The sequence below is a fragment of the Melanerpes formicivorus genome, unplaced genomic scaffold, assembly GCF_026170545.1.
Source record: "Melanerpes formicivorus ecotype bairdi unplaced genomic scaffold, bMelFor1.0.p_v2 SCAF_66, whole genome shotgun sequence".
In the NCBI taxonomy this organism is placed as follows: Eukaryota; Metazoa; Chordata; class Aves; order Piciformes; family Picidae; genus Melanerpes; species Melanerpes formicivorus.
In genome coordinates, this window is record NW_027142418.1 from 2,696,033 (window position 1) to 2,711,884 (window position 15,852).

A 15,852-nucleotide genomic window follows, 5' to 3' on the forward strand; every position below is an offset into this window, starting at 1 on the left:
TGCACAGATGCTCAGCTGCCAGCCTCAGCACACAGAGACAAGCACCACAGCGCCACATGCCACACAGCACTTGATTTATTTGCAGCACAGAAAGGAGGAGCCCCTGGCTGACTTGCTGGGCTCTCTGCCCGGGTGGCTCCTCCAGGGGGGAAACCAGTTCTTCTTGGGCCGCTTTGGGGCCATGATGGGCGTGTTGGGTGGCACCAAGATGGATGGGGAGGAGCTGGAGACGCTTAAGACGAGGGAGGGCTTGGAGGCAGTGGAGAGCTGGGGGGTGATGGAGCGCTGGGAGGTGATGGAGCGCTGGGAGGTGATGGAGGGCTGGGAGGTGATGGAGGGCTGTGGGCTGGGTGGAAGCTGCACTGCTACTATCTCCAATGGCTGCTCTGGGATCTGCTCTGGGATGGAGCCTTGAGGTGTGTCAGGGCAGCTCCTCTGGTTCTCCAGGCGTGAGGAGGAGCTGCCCTTTTCCAGCTGGGCTCCTGACTCTGCAGAGCCTTTCCTGTGGAGAGAGGAGACTGCTGAAGTCCTCAGCTGCAGGTGGCAGCTTTTGCCCAGCCACTGCCCACAGCAGCCTGACTGGAAACGCTTCCTGGCTTTGAGCAGCCATGGAAGGGAGCAGTGGGGAGGACAAGGCCACGACTCACCCTTTGACTTTCTTGAGGCAGTAAAAGGCCACTGCAAAGCACACCCCAAATGCAAGTATAACGAAACAGCTAGTTGTTAACATTCTGCTGGTTAGAGTGCGCACTGTGACCTTCAGAAAGTTCATGTCCATGAGGCATGGCTTCTGCCAAGGAGTCTCAGCATCTCCACTTGTGCCTGTGCCCATATCTAGAGGAGCAATGGGAATGTTAGTGCATCCGGTGCACCACTGGCAAGCATGCAGCACATTTTCACTGCCAGGAAGTCCTCTTTTCCCCCAGTGCCAGTGCCTAGAGACACTCCCACCCTCTGGGACAGGTTGGCAGAGTGAAGGGCACCCAGTCTCCCTCCCTGACCTCTCTCCATTCCCCCTGCCTTATTTCAGTACTTTGCTCTTGGAGGAACTTAAGAGGAAGGATTGAGCTGAGTTTAACACAACTAAAATATAGACAAGCAGTGCAGTGCCTTGCTGTCAGGACAGCAGAGACTCACCCCCAGGATACCAGGCAGGTACCTGCGGGAGAGGCACCTGAGATGCTGGAGAAGTCCTTCCTGGGGGCACAGCTGTAAGCAAACACCCAGAGAAAGTCCAGTCAGCTCTTGCCATCTGCCTGGGCAGAATTGAACCCCAGCAGCCAGCAGGGGCTCACCCAAGCAAAGGGCACCACAGGCAGGTCTGCATCGTCATCAGGCCGAGGTGCCCGGCTGGGAGTCCCCTGGGCTTGGAGCTGGCAGCTGCCAAAGGCAGGAGAAAGCCAGGACCTACCTGTGCCTTCTGCTGGAGCCTCAGTGCTGGAAGGCACCTGGGAAGCTGGGTGGCCTTGGCCTCCAGGCAAGCCTGCAAAGAAGCAGAGGGGAGAAGAGCTGCTGTGGCACAGCTGCAGACACTTCTGCAGCAGGGAGTGGCACTGAGGGGCATTCAGAGCCGGGCACCCCACGGCACTCAGCTCTGCCCTCTGCCCAGGAGCAGCCTGCAAAGAGCTACAGCCTGCCTGCAGTGGCACCGTGCTGGCACCAAAGTAAGCTCTGAGCTCAGCCCCAACAAGCCTCCTGCCTTGGCAGCCAGCACCGGCAGCACCTCCTGCTCCAAGGGCCACCAAGAGCTTCTCAAGCCCAAGCACCACGGGGGCATTCCTGAGCCCCACTGGCTCCCTCCTTCCTGCCCAGGACTTACCTGTAGGGCTCTTCTCAGGCTGGAGGGCAGGGAGTGACTGAGAAGTCAAGGAACCAGCAGGCACAGGACTGTCACCACTTCCAGTTCCCCCCTTGGCCACACCTGCAGGAGCAATGGCAACGTCAGGCTGTCCTGGGCACCACTGCCAAGCGTGCAGCACTTTTGCTCTGGCCAGGAAGTTCTCTTTCCCCCCAGTGCTGCTGCCTGCAGACACTCCCAGCCTCTGGGACAGGTTGTCCCACCCAACAAAACTCAGGAGGTCAGAAGGAGAGCATGGGGCAGAGCTCAGCTGCCTGAGCAGTCCCTCCTTCAAGGCACCAGGACACAAAGCATGGCTGCAGCAGGGACTGCCACCCCCATCTCCCTCCTTCCCTCTCTCCCTCCCTTGCCAGTGGCAGGGACCCAGGGCTGCTGCTGGGCCAATCACACAGCAGCTGCTTAAGACAGTAAGCAGGCAGCAAGGCCTGAAAGCCAGCAGGGCTGCTGGAGGCTAGGATCCAACCCTTGCCCTGTGCAGGCCACAGCGTGGCCACAGCGGTGCCTGCTGCTGCTGCCCAGGCTCAGGACTAAGGCAGAGTGAAGGGCACTCACCATGTCCTCTCTCCAGATCCTCCAGCAGTTTCTTCAGGGTTTCCACAGCCTCTGGCAACTTCTTTGCTCCCTCACCTGAGTATTTTCCACTTGGAGGACCTAAAGAGACAGGGTTCAGCTGAGTTCCACATGAATAAAGCACACCAGCAGTGCTTGGTGTGAGGTCAGCACAGACTCACCCCTGCGATGCCCACGGGGTGGCAGTGGAAGAGGCAGGCAAGGAGCTGGAGAAGTTCCCCCGGGGGGCACAGCTGTAAGCAAACACCCAGAGAAGCTGCAGTCAGCTCTTGTCATCTGCCTGGTCACAACTCAACCCCAGCAGCCAACAGGAGCTCACCCAAGCAGAGGGCACCATGGGCAGGCCTGCATCCTCACCAGGCTGAGGTGCCCGGCTGGGAGTCCCTCGGGCTTGGAGCTGGCAGCTGCCAAAGGCAGGAGAAAGCCAGGACCTACCTGTGCCTTCTGCTGGAGCCTCAGTGCTGGAAGGCACCTGGGAAGCTGGGTGGCCTTGGCCTCCAGGCAAGCCTGCAAAGAAGCAGAGGGGAGAAGAGCTGCTGTGGCACAGCTGCAGACACTTCTGCAGCAGGCAGTGGCACTGAGGGGCATTCAGAGCCAGCCAATGCTCCTTCCTGCCCAGGACTTACCTGTGGGGCTCTTCTCAGGCTGGAGGGCAGGGAGTGACTGAGAAGTCAAGGAACCAGCAGGCACAGGACTGTCACCACTTCCAGTTCCCCCCTTGGCCACACCTGCAGGAGCAATGGCAATGTCAGGCTGTCCTGGGCACCACTGCCAAGCGTGCAGCACTATTGCTCTGGCCAGGAAGTTCTCTTTCCCCCCAATGCTGCTGCCTGCAGACACACTCCCAGCCTCTGGGACAGGTTGTCCCACCCAACAAACCTCAGGCAGCCAGAAGGAGAGCATGGGGCAGAGCTCAGCTGCCTGAGCAGTCCCTCCTTCAGGGCACCAGGACACAAAGCATGGCTGCAGCAGGGACTGCCACCCCCATCTCCCTCCTTCCCTCTCTCCCTCCCTTGCCAGTGGCAGGGACCCAGGGCTGCTGCTGGGCCAATCACACAGCAGCTGCTTGAGACAGCAAGCAGGCAGCAAGGCCTGAAAGCCAGCAGGGCTGCTGGAGGCTGGGATCCAGCCCTTGCCCCTCTGCAGGCCACAGCGTGGCCACACCTGTGCCTGCTGCTGCTGCCCAGGCTCAGGGCTAAGGCAGAGTGAAGGGCACTCACCCTGTCCTCTCTCCAGTTCCTCCAGCAGTTTCTTCAGGGTTTCCACAGCCTCTGGCAACTTCTTTGCTCCTCCACCTGAGTATTTTCCACTTGGAGGACCTAAAGGGAAAGGTACATCTGAGTTCCACATGAATAGCAACTAAGGGGAAAGTTCTTTTCCCTACGCTGTCTGCTGTTCCTGACAGGGGTTGCTCTTTCCTATCAGTTGTGCAGAACTAGGGATTCCATTTCTATGGACTGGAGCCCTGCCACAGCACCATAGGATCCTTCTCCAAAGTGTTTTCTGTTTGTCTCAACATGGTTGGTTTGTTTTCCCTCAGAGGAGATTAAAATGCTGTCAAACAGTGCTGACTGACGTTTCTTTGCACTTCACCTGTATCTGGGCTGTCACAAACATTGAACCATAGAATCACAGGATTGGTTTGGTTGGGAGAGACTTTCCAAGATCACCAGTCCAAGCACTCTCTCTCTCTGCCAAGCCTGGTGCTAAACCGTGGCCCTCAGTACCATATCTCTGTGTGTCTCTGGGACACCTCCAGGGATGGGGATTCGATCACCTCCCTGGGCAGCCCGGGCCAGGGTTTGAGAACTCTTTCAGCAAAGTTCCTCCTGAAGTCCAACTTCAGCCTGCCCTGGTGCAACTTGAGGCCAATTCCTCTTATCCTATCACTTGTTACTAGGGAGAAGAGACCAACCAATGGAGCAAAACTAGAAATGGGAAGCTTCAGACTGGATGTTAGGGAGAAGTTCTTCCTCATGAGGGTGGTGAGACAGTGGCACAGGTTGCCCAGGGAGGTGGTGGAAGCCTCCTGCCTGGAGGTTTTTGCAGCCAGGCTGGATGTGGCTGTGAGCAACCTGCTGTAGTGTGAGGTGTCCGTGCCCATGGCAGGAGGGTTGGAACTCAATGACCCTTGAGGTCCCTTCAGACCCTGACAATTCTGTGATTCTAATCCCCTCCTGGCTTCAGTCTCCTTTCAGAGAGTTGTAGAGAGCTGGGGTGGGTCTAGTGGTACCAGGATGGATGAGGATGAACTAGAGGGCTCGGAGATGGTGGAGGTATTTGGGCTGGGTGGAGGCTCCACTGCTACTGTCTCCAATGGCTGCTCTGGGATCTGCTCTGGGATGGAGCCTTGAGGTGTGTCAGGGCAGCTCCTCCTCAAGCCTGGAGAAGCAGAGGAGCTGCCCTTTTGCAGCTGGGCTCCTGCCTCTGCAGAGCCTTTCCTGGGGAGAGAGGAGACTGCTGAAGTCTCTTCTTTGCTGCCTCAGTTGGGTGCTTAGCTCTTGGAGGCAGCCCCCCCCACACCTTAGCAGCTCACAGCCATTTCTTTAGTGGCAGCATGATAACGAGCAGCCCACTGGTGCCAGGCTGCGGCACAGCACTGGCAGCTGCCAGGGGGAGACCATTTGGGTTGGGGCTGCCACTGGAACGTGCTGGGCTAGTCGGGTGGCACTAGGATGGAGAGGGATAAAGTGGAGAGCTTTGAGGGGGTGGAGAGCTGTGGGCTGGGTGGAGGCTGCAGCGTTAGCGCCTCCAAAGGCTGCTGCGGGCTGTGCTGTGAGACGGGGCTTGCAGCTGTGTGAGGGCAGCTCCTCCAGGCTTGAGGCAGAGCTGCCTGTTCCCAGCTGGGCTCGTGCCTCTGCAGAGGCTTTCCCGGGGAGAGGGGAGCCTGCCCAGGTGCTGGGCTGCAGGGGGCAGGTTGTGCCCGGCCCCGGCAGGGAGCGGGAGGCGCTGAGCCCCTGCCAGCCTGAGCGCGGGCGGCGCCAGCAGCGAAGGCGCCAAAGCCCCACACGCCCCAAGGCGCCTCAGGGCTGGCACCGCGCTCCGTGTGGCGCTGGGCGGCTTCGTGTGGCCGCAGCCAGGGCAGGGCCGCCAGGGGAGGCGGCGCCGCTCCAGGCCAGGCCCCGCTGCAGGCGCTGGGCTGCTGCTGCTGCTCCGAGCCCTGACCCTGGGGCTGCCCTTCAGCTGTGCTCCAAGCACCCCCCCGGGGCCGTGCTCCCCGGCTCCCCTCCAACGCCCTGGCAGCGCGGCGATGCGCTCCAGGAAGGGACATTGCAGAGGCCTCTGGGGACTTCTCTCCTGCCTCAGATGGGTGCTTTGCCCACCCCCACAAGCTCTGGGCTTACCCTTCCCTGGCCCTGCACAGATGCTCAGCTGCCAGCCTCAGCACACAGAGACAAGCACCACAGCGCCACATGCCACACAGCACTTGATTTATTTGCAGCACAGAAAGGAGGAGCCCCTGGCTGACTTGCTGGGCTCTCTGCCCGGGTGGCTCCTCCAGGGGGGAAACCAGTTCTTCTTGGGCCGCTTTGGGGCCATGATGGGCGTGTTGGGTGGCACCAAGATGGATGGGGAGGAGCTGGAGACGCTTAAGACGAGGGAGGGCTTGGAGGCAGTGGAGAGCTGGGGGGTGATGGAGCGCTGGGAGGTGATGGAGCGCTGGGAGGTGATGGAGGGCTGGGAGGTGATGGAGGGCTGTGGGCTGGGTGGAAGCTGCACTGCTACTATCTCCAATGGCTGCTCTGGGATCTGCTCTGGGATGGAGCCTTGAGGTGTGTCAGGGCAGCTCCTCTGGTTCTCCAGGCGTGAGGAGGAGCTGCCCTTTTCCAGCTGGGCTCCTGACTCTGCAGAGCCTTTCCTGTGGAGAGAGGAGACTGCTGAAGTCCTCAGCTGCAGGTGGCAGCTTTTGCCCAGCCACTGCCCACAGCAGCCTGACTGGAAACGCTTCCTGGCTTTGAGCAGCCATGGAAGGGAGCAGTGGGGAGGACAAGGCCACGACTCACCCTTTGACTTTCTTGAGGCAGTAAAAGGCCACTGCAAAGCACACCCCAAATGCAAGTATAACGAAACAGCTAGTTGTTAACATTCTGCTGGTTAGAGTGCGCACTGTGACCTTCAGAAAGTTCATGTCCATGAGGCATGGCTTCTGCCAAGGAGTCTCAGCATCTCCACTTGTGCCTGTGCCCATATCTAGAGGAGCAATGGGAATGTTAGTGCATCCGGTGCACCACTGGCAAGCATGCAGCACATTTTCACTGCCAGGAAGTCCTCTTTTCCCCCAGTGCCAGTGCCTAGAGACACTCCCACCCTCTGGGACAGGTTGGCAGAGTGAAGGGCACCCAGTCTCCCTCCCTGACCTCTCTCCATTCCCCCTGCCTTATTTCAGTACTTTGCTCTTGGAGGAACTTAAGAGGAAGGATTGAGCTGAGTTTAACACAACTAAAATATAGACAAGCAGTGCAGTGCCTTGCTGTCAGGACAGCAGAGACTCACCCCCAGGATACCAGGCAGGTACCTGCGGGAGAGGCACCTGAGATGCTGGAGAAGTCCTTCCTGGGGGCACAGCTGTAAGCAAACACCCAGAGAAAGTCCAGTCAGCTCTTGCCATCTGCCTGGGCAGAATTGAACCCCAGCAGCCAGCAGGGGCTCACCCAAGCAAAGGGCACCACAGGCAGGTCTGCATCGTCATCAGGCCGAGGTGCCCGGCTGGGAGTCCCCTGGGCTTGGAGCTGGCAGCTGCCAAAGGCAGGAGAAAGCCAGGACCTACCTGTGCCTTCTGCTGGAGCCTCAGTGCTGGAAGGCACCTGGGAAGCTGGGTGGCCTTGGCCTCCAGGCAAGCCTGCAAAGAAGCAGAGGGGAGAAGAGCTGCTGTGGCACAGCTGCAGACACTTCTGCAGCAGGGAGTGGCACTGAGGGGCATTCAGAGCCGGGCACCCCACGGCACTCAGCTCTGCCCTCTGCCCAGGAGCAGCCTGCAAAGAGCTACAGCCTGCCTGCAGTGGCACCGTGCTGGCACCAAAGTAAGCTCTGAGCTCAGCCCCAACAAGCCTCCTGCCTTGGCAGCCAGCACCGGCAGCACCTCCTGCTCCAAGGGCCACCAAGAGCTTCTCAAGCCCAAGCACCACGGGGGCATTCCTGAGCCCCACTGGCTCCCTCCTTCCTGCCCAGGACTTACCTGTAGGGCTCTTCTCAGGCTGGAGGGCAGGGAGTGACTGAGAAGTCAAGGAACCAGCAGGCACAGGACTGTCACCACTTCCAGTTCCCCCCTTGGCCACACCTGCAGGAGCAATGGCAACGTCAGGCTGTCCTGGGCACCACTGCCAAGCGTGCAGCACTTTTGCTCTGGCCAGGAAGTTCTCTTTCCCCCCAGTGCTGCTGCCTGCAGACACTCCCAGCCTCTGGGACAGGTTGTCCCACCCAACAAAACTCAGGAGGTCAGAAGGAGAGCATGGGGCAGAGCTCAGCTGCCTGAGCAGTCCCTCCTTCAGGGCACCAGGACACAAAGCATGGCTGCAGCAGGGACTGCCACCCCCATCTCCCTCCTTCCCTCTCTCCCTCCCTTGCCAGTGGCAGGGACCCAGGGCTGCTGCTGGGCCAATCACACAGCAGCTGCTTAAGACAGTAAGCAGGCAGCAAGGCCTGAAAGCCAGCAGGGCTGCTGGAGGCTAGGATCCAACCCTTGCCCTGTGCAGGCCACAGCGTGGCCACAGCGGTGCCTGCTGCTGCTGCCCAGGCTCAGGACTAAGGCAGAGTGAAGGGCACTCACCATGTCCTCTCTCCAGATCCTCCAGCAGTTTCTTCAGGGTTTCCACAGCCTCTGGCAACTTCTTTGCTCCCTCACCTGAGTATTTTCCACTTGGAGGACCTAAAGAGACAGGGTTCAGCTGAGTTCCACATGAATAAAGCACACCAGCAGTGCTTGGTGTGAGGTCAGCACAGACTCACCCCTGCGATGCCCACGGGGTGGCAGTGGAAGAGGCAGGCAAGGAGCTGGAGAAGTTCCCCCGGGGGGCACAGCTGTAAGCAAACACCCAGAGAAGCTGCAGTCAGCTCTTGTCATCTGCCTGGTCACAACTCAACCCCAGCAGCCAACAGGAGCTCACCCAAGCAGAGGGCACCATGGGCAGGCCTGCATCCTCACCAGGCTGAGGTGCCCGGCTGGGAGTCCCTCGGGCTTGGAGCTGGCAGCTGCCAAAGGCAGGAGAAAGCCAGGACCTACCTGTGCCTTCTGCTGGAGCCTCAGTGCTGGAAGGCACCTGGGAAGCTGGGTGGCCTTGGCCTCCAGGCAAGCCTGCAAAGAAGCAGAGGGGAGAAGAGCTGCTGTGGCACAGCTGCAGACACTTCTGCAGCAGGCAGTGGCACTGAGGGGCATTCAGAGCCAGCCAATGCTCCTTCCTGCCCAGGACTTACCTGTGGGGCTCTTCTCAGGCTGGAGGGCAGGGAGTGACTGAGAAGTCAAGGAACCAGCAGGCACAGGACTGTCACCACTTCCAGTTCCCCCCTTGGCCACACCTGCAGGAGCAATGGCAATGTCAGGCTGTCCTGGGCACCACTGCCAAGCGTGCAGCACTATTGCTCTGGCCAGGAAGTTCTCTTTCCCCCCAATGCTGCTGCCTGCAGACACACTCCCAGCCTCTGGGACAGGTTGTCCCACCCAACAAACCTCAGGCAGCCAGAAGGAGAGCATGGGGCAGAGCTCAGCTGCCTGAGCAGTCCCTCCTTCAGGGCACCAGGACACAAAGCATGGCTGCAGCAGGGACTGCCACCCCCATCTCCCTCCTTCCCTCTCTCCCTCCCTTGCCAGTGGCAGGGACCCAGGGCTGCTGCTGGGCCAATCACACAGCAGCTGCTTGAGACAGCAAGCAGGCAGCAAGGCCTGAAAGCCAGCAGGGCTGCTGGAGGCTGGGATCCAGCCCTTGCCCCTCTGCAGGCCACAGCGTGGCCACACCTGTGCCTGCTGCTGCTGCCCAGGCTCAGGGCTAAGGCAGAGTGAAGGGCACTCACCCTGTCCTCTCTCCAGTTCCTCCAGCAGTTTCTTCAGGGTTTCCACAGCCTCTGGCAACTTCTTTGCTCCTCCACCTGAGTATTTTCCACTTGGAGGACCTAAAGGGAAAGGTACATCTGAGTTCCACATGAATAGCAACTAAGGGGAAAGTTCTTTTCCCTACGCTGTCTGCTGTTCCTGACAGGGGTTGCTCTTTCCTATCAGTTGTGCAGAACTAGGGATTCCATTTCTATGGACTGGAGCCCTGCCACAGCACCATAGGATCCTTCTCCAAAGTGTTTTCTGTTTGTCTCAACATGGTTGGTTTGTTTTCCCTCAGAGGAGATTAAAATGCTGTCAAACAGTGCTGACTGACGTTTCTTTGCACTTCACCTGTATCTGGGCTGTCACAAACATTGAACCATAGAATCACAGGATTGGTTTGGTTGGGAGAGACTTTCCAAGATCACCAGTCCAAGCACTCTCTCTCTCTGCCAAGCCTGGTGCTAAACCGTGGCCCTCAGTACCATATCTCTGTGTGTCTCTGGGACACCTCCAGGGATGGGGATTCGATCACCTCCCTGGGCAGCCCGGGCCAGGGTTTGAGAACTCTTTCAGCAAAGTTCCTCCTGAAGTCCAACTTCAGCCTGCCCTGGTGCAACTTGAGGCCAATTCCTCTTATCCTATCACTTGTTACTAGGGAGAAGAGACCAACCAATGGAGCAAAACTAGAAATGGGAAGCTTCAGACTGGATGTTAGGGAGAAGTTCTTCCTCATGAGGGTGGTGAGACAGTGGCACAGGTTGCCCAGGGAGGTGGTGGAAGCCTCCTGCCTGGAGGTTTTTGCAGCCAGGCTGGATGTGGCTGTGAGCAACCTGCTGTAGTGTGAGGTGTCCGTGCCCATGGCAGGAGGGTTGGAACTCAATGACCCTTGAGGTCCCTTCAGACCCTGACAATTCTGTGATTCTAATCCCCTCCTGGCTTCAGTCTCCTTTCAGAGAGTTGTAGAGAGCTGGGGTGGGTCTAGTGGTACCAGGATGGATGAGGATGAACTAGAGGGCTCGGAGATGGTGGAGGTATTTGGGCTGGGTGGAGGCTCCACTGCTACTGTCTCCAATGGCTGCTCTGGGATCTGCTCTGGGATGGAGCCTTGAGGTGTGTCAGGGCAGCTCCTCCTCAAGCCTGGAGAAGCAGAGGAGCTGCCCTTTTGCAGCTGGGCTCCTGCCTCTGCAGAGCCTTTCCTGGGGAGAGAGGAGACTGCTGAAGTCTCTTCTTTGCTGCCTCAGTTGGGTGCTTAGCTCTTGGAGGCAGCCCCCCCCACACCTTAGCAGCTCACAGCCATTTCTTTAGTGGCAGCATGATAACGAGCAGCCCACTGGTGCCAGGCTGCGGCACAGCACTGGCAGCTGCCAGGGGGAGACCATTTGGGTTGGGGCTGCCACTGGAACGTGCTGGGCTAGTCGGGTGGCACTAGGATGGAGAGGGATAAAGTGGAGAGCTTTGAGGGGGTGGAGAGCTGTGGGCTGGGTGGAGGCTGCAGCGTTAGCGCCTCCAAAGGCTGCTGCGGGCTGTGCTGTGAGACGGGGCTTGCAGCTGTGTGAGGGCAGCTCCTCCAGGCTTGAGGCAGAGCTGCCTGTTCCCAGCTGGGCTCGTGCCTCTGCAGAGGCTTTCCCGGGGAGAGGGGAGCCTGCCCAGGTGCTGGGCTGCAGGGGGCAGGTTGTGCCCGGCCCCGGCAGGGAGCGGGAGGCGCTGAGCCCCTGCCAGCCTGAGCGCGGGCGGCGCCAGCAGCGAAGGCGCCAAAGCCCCACACGCCCCAAGGCGCCTCAGGGCTGGCACCGCGCTCCGTGTGGCGCTGGGCGGCTTCGTGTGGCCGCAGCCAGGGCAGGGCCGCCAGGGGAGGCGGCGCCGCTCCAGGCCAGGCCCCGCTGCAGGCGCTGGGCTGCTGCTGCTGCTCCGAGCCCTGACCCTGGGGCTGCCCTTCAGCTGTGCTCCAAGCACCCCCCCGGGGCCGTGCTCCCCGGCTCCCCTCCAACGCCCTGGCAGCGCGGCGATGCGCTCCAGGAAGGGACATTGCAGAGGCCTCTGGGGACTTCTCTCCTGCCTCAGATGGGTGCTTTGCCCACCCCCACAAGCTCTGGGCTTACCCTTCCCTGGCCCTGCACAGATGCTCAGCTGCCAGCCTCAGCACACAGAGACAAGCACCACAGCGCCACATGCCACACAGCACTTGATTTATTTGCAGCACAGAAAGGAGGAGCCCCTGGCTGACTTGCTGGGCTCTCTGCCCGGGTGGCTCCTCCAGGGGGGAAACCAGTTCTTCTTGGGCCGCTTTGGGGCCATGATGGGCGTGTTGGGTGGCACCAAGATGGATGGGGAGGAGCTGGAGACGCTTAAGACGAGGGAGGGCTTGGAGGCAGTGGAGAGCTGGGGGGTGATGGAGGGCTGGGAGGTGATGGAGAGCTGGGAGGTGATGGAGGGCTGGGAGGTGATGGAGGGCTGTGGGCTGGGTGGAAGCTCCACTGCTACTATCTCCAATGGCAGCTCTGGGATCTGCTCTGGGATGGAGCCTTGAGGTGTGTCAGGGCAGCTCCTCTGGTTCTCCAGGTGTGAGGAGGAGCCGCCCTTTTGCAGCTGGGCTCCTGACTCTGCAGAGCCTTTCCTGTGGAGAGAGGAGACTGCTGAAGTCCTCAGCTGCAGGTGGCAGCTTTTGCCCAGCCACTGCCCACAGCAGCCTGACTGGAAACGCTTCCTGGCTTTGAGCAGCCATGGAAGGGAGCAGTGGGGAGGACAAGGCCACGACTCACCCTTTGACTTTCTTGAGGCAGTAAAAGGCCACTGCAAAGCACACCCCAAATGCAAGTATAACGAAACAGCTAGTTGTTAACATTCTGCTGGTTAGAGTGCGCACTGTGACCTTCAGAAAGTTCATGTCCATGAGGCATGGCTTCTGCCAAGGAGTCTCAGCATCTCCACTTGTGCCTGTGCCCATATCTAGAGGAGCAATGGGAATGTTAGTCCATCCTGTGCACCACAGGCAAGTTTGCAGCACATTCTCTCTGCCAGGAAGTCCTCTTTCCCTCCACTGCCAGTGCCTAGAGACACTCTCCCAGTTTCTGGGAGGCTCACAGCTAAGGCCGAGGCAAGGGCACCAGGCCTCCCTCCCTGGCCGCTCTCCAGTCCCTCCAGTATTCTATGCAGTGATTCAGAGGCCTGTGGTGACTACTTTCCTGCCTCAGTTTGCTCCATGCTCCTGGAGAAACTTAACAGGAGCGATTTACCTAAGTTTTACACCACTAAACTATAGACAAGCAGCGCTTTGCTGTCAGGACAGCAGAGACTCACCCCCAGGATACCAGCCAGGCTGCAGTGGGAGAGGCACCTGAGATGCTGGAGAAGTCCTCCCTGGGGGCACAGCTGTAAGCAAACACCCCGAGAAGCTCCAGTCAACTCTTGACATCTCCCTGGGAAGAATTGAACCCAGCAGCCAAGCAGAGGGCACCATGGGCAGGCCTGCATCCTCACCAGGCTGAGGTGCCCGGCTGGGAGTCCCTTGGGCTTGGAGCTGGCAGCTGCCAAAGGCAGGAGAATGCCAGGACCTACCTGTGCCTCCTGCTGGAGCCTCAGTGCTGGAAGGCACCTGGGAAGCTGGGTGGCCTTGGCCTCCAGGCAAGCCTGCAAAGAAGCAGAGGGGAGAAGAGCTGCTGTGGCACAGCTGCAGACACTTCTGCAGCAGGCAGTGGCACTGAGGGGCATTCAGAGCCAGCCAATGCTCCTTCCTGCCCAGGACTTACCTGTGGGGCTCTTCTCAGGCTGGAGGGCAGGGAGTGACTGAGAAGTCAAGGAGCCAGCAGGCACAGGACTGTCACCACTTCCAGTTCTCCCCTTGGCCACACCTGCAGGAGCAATGGCAATGTCAGGCTGTCCTGGGCACCACTGCCAAGCGTGCAGCACTTTTGCTCTGGCCAGGAAGTTCTCTTTACCCCCAGTGCTGCTGCCTGCAGACACACTCCCAGCCTCTGGGACAGGTTGTCCCACCCAACAAACCTCAGGCAGCCAGAAGGAGAGCATGGGGCAGAGCTCAGCTGCCTGAGCAGTCCCTCCTTCAGGGCACCAGGACACAAAGCATGGCTGCAGCAGGGACTGCCACCCCCACCTCCCTCCTTCCCTCTCTCCCTCCCTTGCCAGTGGCAGGGACCCAGGGCTGCTGCTGGGCCAATCACACAGCAGCTGCTTGAGACAGCAAGCAGGCAGCAAGGCCTGAAAGCCAGCAGGGCTGCTGGAGGCTGGGATCCAGCCTTTGCCACTGTGCAGGCCACAGCGTGGCCACACTTGTGCCTGCTGCTGCTGCCCAGGCTCAGGGCTAAGGCAGAGTGAAAGGGCACTCACCCTGTCCTCTCTCCAGATCCTCCAGCAGTTTCTTCAGGGTTTCCACGTCCTCTGACAACTTCTTTTCTTCCTCACCTGAGTGTTTTCCACTTGGAGGACCTAAAGAGAAAGGTACAGCTGAGTTCCACATGAATAAAGCACACCAGCAGTGCTTGGTGTGAGGTCAGCACAGACTCACCCCTGCGATGCCCACGGGGTGGCAGTGGAAGAGGCAGGCAAGGAACTGGAGAAGTTCCCCCTGGGGGCAGAGCTGTAAGCAAACACGCAGAGAAGCTGCAGTCTGCTCTTGTCATCTGCCTGGGCACAACTGAACCCCAGGAGCCAGCAGGAGCTCACCCAAGCAGAGGGCAACACAGGCAGGACTGCATCCTCACCAGGGCGAGGTGCCCGGCTGGAAGTCCCTTGGGCTTGGAGCTGGCAGCTGCCAAAGGCAGGAGAAAGCCAGGACCTACCTGTGCCTTCTGCTGGAGCCTCAGTGCTGGAAGGCACCTGGGAAGCTGGGTGGCCTTGGCCTCCAGGCAAGCCTGCAAAGAAGCAGAGGGGAGAAGAGCTGCTGTGGCACAGCTGCAGACACTTCTGCAGCAGGCAGTGGCACTGAGGGGCATTCAGAGCCAGCCAATGCTCCTTCCTGCCCAGGACTTACCTGTGGGGCTCTTCTCAGGCTGGAGGGCAGGGAGTGACTGAGAAGTCAAGGAACCAGCAGGCACAGGACTGTCACCACTTCCAGTTCCCCCCTTGGCCACACCTGCAGGAGCAATGGCAACGTCAGGCTGTCCTGGGCACCACTGCCAACCGTGCAGCACTTTTGCTCTGGCCAGGAAGTTCTCTTTCCCCCCAGTGCTGCTGCCTGCAGACACTCCCAGCCTCTGGGACAGGTTGTCCCACCCAACAAAACTCAGGAGGTCAGAAGGAGAGCATGGGGCAGAGCTCAGCTGCCTGAGCAGTCCCTCCTTCAGGGCACCAGGACACAAAGCATGGCTGCAGCAGGGACTGCCACCCCCATCTCCCTCCTTCCCTCTCTCCCTCCCTTGCCAGTGGCAGGGACCCAGGGCTGCTGCTGGGCCAATCACACAGCAGCTGCTTAAGACAGCAAGCAGGCAGCAAGACCTGAAAGCCAGCAGGGCTGCTGGAGGCTGGGATCCAACCCTTGCCCTGTGCAGGCCACAGCGTGGCCACAGCTGTGCCTGCTGCTGCTGCCCAGGCTCAGGGCTAAGGCAGAGTGAAGGGCACTCACCCTGTCCTCTCTCCAGATCCTCCAGCAGTTTCTTCAGGGTTTCCACAGCCTCTGGCAACTTCTTTGCTCCCTCACCTGAGTATTTCCCACTTGGAGGACCTAAAGAGACAGAGTTCAGCTGAGTTCCACATGAATAAAGCACACCAGCAGTGCTTGGTGTGAGGTCAGCACAGACTCACCCCTGCGATGCCCACGGGGTGGGAGTGGATGAGGCAGGCGAGGAGCTGGAGAAGTTCCCCCTGGGGGCACAGCTGTAAGCAAACACCCAGAGAAAGTCCAGTCAGCTCTTGCCATCTGCCTGGGCAGAATTGAACCCCAGCAGCCAGCAGGGGCTCACCCAAGCAAAGGGCACCACAGGCAGGCCTGCATCGTCACCAGGCTGAGGTGCCCGGCTGGGAGTTCCTTGGGCTTGGAGCTGGCAGCTGCCAAAGGCAGGAGAAAGCCAGGACCTACCTGTGCCTCCTGCTGGAGCCTCAGTGCTGGAAGGCACCTGGGAAGCTGGGTGGCCTTGGCCTCCAGGCAAGCCTGCAAAGAAGCAGAGGGGAGAAGAGCTGCTGTGGCACAGCTGCAGACACTTCTGCAGCAGGCAGTGGCACTGAGGGGCATTCAGAGCCAGCCAATGCTCCTTCCTGCCCAGGACTTACCTGTGGGGCTCTTCTCAGGCTGGAGGGCAGGGAGTGACTGAGAAGTCAAGGAGCCAGCAGGCACAGGACTGTCACCACTTCCAGTTCTCCCCTTGGCCAGACCTGCAGGAGCAATGGCAACGTCAGGCTGTCCTGGGCACCACTGCCCAGCGTGCAGCACTTTTGCTCTGGCCAG

General features: G+C 59.7%; 3 long non-coding RNA genes across 3 annotated transcripts; all 3 read right to left on the bottom strand.

Annotated features, from left to right (window-relative positions):
* Nucleotides 1-260: 260 nt before the first annotated feature.
* Nucleotides 261-1,213, bottom strand: LOC137453441 (uncharacterized). Its single transcript, XR_010990382.1, has 3 exons — nt 1,138-1,213; nt 648-834; nt 261-502 (listed from the first exon to the last, which is right to left on the bottom strand). It is a non-coding gene; the product is annotated as an uncharacterized lncRNA (long non-coding RNA).
* A 4,832-nt stretch (nt 1,214-6,045) lies between these two features.
* LOC137453442 (uncharacterized) lies at nt 6,046-6,998 on the bottom strand. The gene is made up of 3 exons (XR_010990383.1): nt 6,923-6,998; nt 6,433-6,619; nt 6,046-6,287 (listed from the first exon to the last, which is right to left on the bottom strand). It is a non-coding gene; the product is annotated as an uncharacterized lncRNA (long non-coding RNA).
* A 4,869-nt stretch (nt 6,999-11,867) lies between these two features.
* On the bottom strand, nt 11,868-12,831 carry LOC137453443 (uncharacterized). Its single transcript, XR_010990384.1, has 3 exons — nt 12,756-12,831; nt 12,218-12,404; nt 11,868-12,072 (listed from the first exon to the last, which is right to left on the bottom strand). It is a non-coding gene; the product is annotated as an uncharacterized lncRNA (long non-coding RNA).
* Nucleotides 12,832-15,852: the final 3,021 nt, after the last annotated feature.